The 5,539-nt window shown below is 45.3% G+C and overlaps 1 protein-coding gene across 1 annotated transcript in view; it reads right to left on the reverse strand.

Moving 5' to 3' along the window:
• Positions 1-5,539, reverse strand: part of LOC140207094 (uncharacterized) — a gene marked incomplete at its 5' end in the record, with an annotated part of 147,755 nt that overhangs the window by 9,853 nt on the left and 132,363 nt on the right. The window lies entirely within an intron of this gene.

Raw genomic sequence — 5,539 nt, forward strand, 5'->3', positions numbered from 1 at the left:
CCCATTGACAACAACATGTGCACACTGAACTTTAAAGAGAGAGGTATTTATTTTAACAGCTAGCAAATGAGAACTTTGATCTCCTCTGGGTTTGATCGAGTTCATCTGCACTCTCACACAACCTATATAGCAGGCCTGTAGAGGGTTATGAAGGATTTTCTCGCCAGACCTTTTGCACACCGTCCATATCTGATTTGCTCGCTAAATGATGCTTTAAAAAGTCAGATTTCCAAATATTACTCCACTTCCTCCCACTTGCAAATTCTCCAGCAACTTTTGCATCGCCACAATACATACAGGTAATACCAGTTTCTGTATTGTACATAAATATTTCCCCTGAACCCTCCCCCAGGTGACTGACGGCCAATGAATATGAAGAGAAGGGCAGTAGTCTGTCTCATTGGAGTCTGGCACATTTGTGATGTGAAAGCTACTTGTTGCTCAGGACAAAGGTGTTTGATATCATTATGTACCCAGAGAGAATGGGTCAAAACATGTTCCCACGGGTAGAAAGGTCCAGAACAAGAGGAGGTAGAACAAGCAACACACACAAAATGCTGGAGGAAATCAGCAGGCCAGGCAGCATCTATGGAAAAGTGTACTAATGCTGAGTTGCTCCAGCATTTTGTGTGTGTTGCTTGGATTTTCAATATCTGCAGATTTTCTCTTGTTTGTGATTGGAGGGAGAAGGAAGGTGATTTTCTCAACAATTGATGTAAAAGATTTTGTCCCCTTTCTCCGAGTTCCTAATCCTTGCATTTAGACAGCTGGAGCTCAGCTCTGTCTGAGAGATCCACCGGTTCCCATTCCCTCATCAGCCGGAAGCTCCCCGGGGCCCGTGTACAGATCGTGGGGCTGAGACAGAGGGAAGAGAGCAGGACTGTCCCGGGATTACGGCCCACGGTGTCCGGAGCTCACAGCAATTGTTCCGAATTCGGTGTTGAAAACCCCCACCCGCAGCCGGGGAATATCTCTTACCTGGTGCCGATTCCTCAAGGCCTTTGTGTACCGCGCGCATGCGCGATATTCGGGAACAGCCTGTGCATTCGATCGGTGTTTCATCGACGGCGAAAATTCTTCGCAGAGCTTTCTGGGTAATCACGGTGCCATTAAAAGTTTCTGCAAGCACCGGTTCCATGCCCATACCTCAGTTTTTTTTTGTGTAGAAAACTCGGCAGCTCTTTTAATGCAGAAAGCAGCTCCCATAAGCAATACACTTAATGTCAACAAGCTTTCCGCGTGTCTAATGCCAAAGTGGAACCTTGTTACAAATGCAGATATACAACACAAGAGATTCTACTGTTGATGGAAATGTGAACAAATACACACAAAATGCTGGAGGAACTCTGCAGTTCAGGCAGCAACTAAGCAGAGTAGTACACAGTCTGGGCATGCTGAAGGGGCTCGGCCTAAACGTTGTCTATTTATTCCTCTCCACATTTGCTGCCTGATCTGTTGATTTCCTCCAGTATTTTGCTGAAATTAACCACCTTTTTTTTCAATCAAACAGTTTCAAAGTGTTTCTGATCTTTCATTTGTAGCCATATTCTGCTGGTTGGATTCCTCTTCCTCCTTGTCCTTGTAAACTCTTAATTCCCATCTCTTCCTGGAGCCCCAAAGCCCTGACTCAGGCTGTTAACTTTTTGGTTTCTGACTCTACACCATCGAAGATTCACTCGCTCATCTGCTGTCAGACTTTAGAGGCTCATTCAACCAACCCAGCTGTCTGAGGCACAGACCTTTGAAATGAGTGAAAATGACACAAAACATTGAAAAGATCAGGGAAGAAGGAGCTTAACCACCTTAGTCCAGAGCCCCGAAGAACGTTAAAACCACAGTGAGCTCATCGCGTTATTCAGCCTGGACAGAAGCATGCAGGAAATTCATGCAGGTGTGTAGGATGATGGGAGGCATTGGTCGTGTCGATAGCCAGAGGCTTCTTCCCAGGGCTGAAACGGCTAACACGAGGGGGCATAGGCTTAAGGTGCTTGGAGGTAGGTACAGAGGAGATGTCAGAGCTACGTTTTTTAAACAAAGTGTGGTGTGTGTGTGGAATGCACTGCCTGCGACGATGATAGAGGCGGATACAATCGGGTCTTTTAAGAGACTCTTAGATAGGTACATGGAGTTTAGGAAAATAGAGGGCTATGCGGTAGGGTAATTCTAGGCAGGTTCTAGAGTAAGTTACATGGTTGTCACATCATTTTAAGCCAAAGGGTCTGTAATGTGCTGTAGATTTCTATGATTCTCTGAAATTCAAGGGAAATCTCCTATCCCACGGAGTGGTGACTAGTTGCAACCTGTCATCACAGGGAGAGTGAGAGGGGAACGGCAGGGATAGATTTTGATATACTGATATGGAACAGAAACATGGGCAGGGACCAGATGGGCCGACTGGCCTCTCTAGTGTACATTGTGAGTGTGGTAGAGACAGTAAGTACTTGAGACACGGGATTTGATACAGAACTGATTTATCTTTCACAGATCCACAATATTAAACATCAGTCCAGTTTAAGGCTAACATCAGCAGAACAGACTCCTCCAATGCTCAAGTGACCAGGGTTCAGTCCTGGGTGCGATGAGCAGCCACAATAACTGCAGATTCTGACAGTAACAGTCCCTCACGAACCTGCAGCTGCCTTCAGTCACCATATTGGTGAAACATTTAACACAGAGCATTCATGTGAGAATTTAGCCTTTCCTATTTTTCTGAGCTTCTCATAAACTTGTACAGTTTAGTTAAGCTTTGCTCCAGAATTTCCACACAATTAAAAGAGTTTATTACATTTTTTTTCATTTTTGTTTTGCACCACTTACGTAATTTACCTATTTAATATGTACATTATTGTAATTCATCGTTATTAAAATCTATTGTTATGAATCAGGTTCTACTGCTGCCGCAGAGATAACGAATGTCATGACATATGCCAGTGCTATTAAACCTGATTCTGATATTGATATGGGAGAACCACCACCGGTCACCTGATCCCAGTTACCGCAGATCGTAATGTGAGATTGAAGCCTTTTCTATTTACCTGCATTCCTCAGAAATGACAATAGTTCAGTTAAGTTTCCTTCTGAGGTTCCAAAGCAGAAGCTCAGTCTGTCTAATATTTCCACACAATTAAAATGGGGAGGAATGCAGCAAGAATGTCCAGGTTGTGAGGATCTTTGAGTACACGGCCTGTTTTTCCGATGCAGGGGAAGTGTAGGAAGAGTCCATGGAGGGGAGGCTTGTTTCTCTGATGTTCTCTGCTCTCCAAAGTTCTCTGCAGTTCCTTGCAGTCATGGGCAGAGCGGTAGCCATACGAAGGCGTGAAGTATCGACAAGAAGCTCAGAGACCTCGGCCTTCACCCTGCCTTGTGTCACTGGATCCTGGACTTCCTGTCAGATCGCCGGCAGGTGGTAAGAGTGGACTCCCTCACCCCTGTCTCTCTGACCCTCAGCACTCATACCCCACAAGGCTGTCTCCTTGGCCCCCTCTTTTACTCCCTGTATTCCCATGACTGTGTCGCCACCCACAGCTCCAATCTGCTAATTACATTTGCTGACGACACTACACTGACTGGACTAATCTCAAATAACAACGAAGCAGCCTACAGAGAAGAAGTCATCACCCCAACACAGTGGTGTGAAGAACACAACCTCTCCCTCATGGTGACAAAAACAAAGGAGCTGGTTGTGGACTACAGGAGGAATGGAAACAGGGACCAAATTCAACATTTCCAAGTTTGTTATTGACACAAAATTCACATTTTAATATTTATCCTGACACAATGTATTTTATATACTGTTAATGACATAAAACATATTTATAGATTGTGACGGACAGAGAATCGTATAATTTGTGTTCTGTGTGTTATCTGAATGTACTTGCCTGTGATGCTGCCACAAGTCAGTGTTTCTCTGTACCTGTACCTTCCCGTACTTGTGCACTTGGCAATAAATTCAACAGGATCTGAGAAATCTCAGTGAGATTTAATTAGTGATGATCATCTTGGCAGCTCGGTCAGTCGAATGTATGAGACAGTGCACTGTGAAATGCGAAACCCTGAACAGTGTTGATGATCAGAGGGATCTTAGACTCCAGGTTCATCGCTCCCTGAAAGAGACTGCACAGATTGATCGGGTGGTTAAGAAGGCAAATGACGTGGTTGTCTTTATTAGTTGAAGCACTGAGTTGAAAAGTCGGGAAGTTGTGTTGCGGCTGTTGCGAGCCTGCGGTCGGACTGTGACTGTGTCTTTAAGAGCGCCGGAGTGAGGAGGCGGGACTATGACGTCAGTCACAGGCTGACGGCGCTAACTGTGGATTTAACCATAAGAGAGACAGAGCGATCTGCAGACAGGCAGTCGGCCAGTCTAAAGAGAGAGAGAGAGGGACTGGAAAAGCTGATAGCTTCAGTCTGTCGCAGCTGAGGCTTGGAACTCTCCTATGCCCACAAGAGTGGGTTGATCATCGGTACACGGAACCACAACGAATGTGTGTGGCTATCACTTCATAATATCCACAGGAGTGGATTTTGGAATATCTTGGGGGACCGCTAGTGTTAACCCTTGCCTGAGTATGTTGTGTGGTAACCCCTGGAAAACCGTATTCCTGTGACAGGTCACTTTCGCTGATAACTTGTATGTGGACGGATTCAACGAATAAGAACTTCGACGACGGTTATTTTGGTGTAACGGCCTTTTCTCTACGTTTCACCCTGGATTACAAATATCTCTCTCCCATCATTTATTCCGTGGATTACTGAACTTTCCTACTTTACCGTCTCAAGACTCTAAGCTTTGTTCCCTCAGGCTCGATAGTTTGAGAGTTATATTTACACATATATACACATAACACTGTTAACTTTCCTTTATACGGTTAAGTTACTATGTAATAAGTAGGTATTAATAAAGATAACGATTTTAACATCAAAACCAGACTCTAGTGTGATCTCTATTGCTGCTGGTTCGTTTCTAAAACGTTACAGTTTGTAACACAGCTTTATAAAACTAGTTAGACCACATCTGGAGTGTTTCATACAGTTCTGGTCGCCCCCAATCTCGGAAGGATGTCGGGGCTTTGGAGAGGGCGCAGAGGAGGTTTACCAGGATACTGCCTGGATTAGAGGGCATGAGCTATAACGAGAGGTTGGACACACTTATTTTGTTTTGTACAGAGCGGCGCAGGCTGGGGTGAGACTGGATGAACGTTTATAAGATTACGAGAGGAATAGATAGAGTGGACAGATGATATAATTTTCCAGGGGATTGAAATGTCTAATACATTCAAGGTGAGAGGAGATGTGAGGGGCAAGTTTGTTTATTTCCACAGAGTGGTGGGTAGCTGGAATGCTCTGCCTGGGCTGGGGGTGGGGTGGGGAAGAGAGAGAGAGTTAGAGAGGGAGAGAGAGAGAGACACACACACACACGCACACACACACGTCACGTGAGCCTGTTCGCCCCTCCCACTTAACCGCAGATGGGCAGCATCTGCGCGTCTGTTTCCGAGGCCCCGCCCTCCGGATGATGCAATAATCACTTCGCGCATGCTCA

Source organism: Mobula birostris, chromosome 13 (genome assembly GCF_030028105.1).
Source record: "Mobula birostris isolate sMobBir1 chromosome 13, sMobBir1.hap1, whole genome shotgun sequence".
NCBI lineage: Eukaryota > Metazoa > Chordata > Chondrichthyes > Myliobatiformes > Myliobatidae > Mobula > Mobula birostris.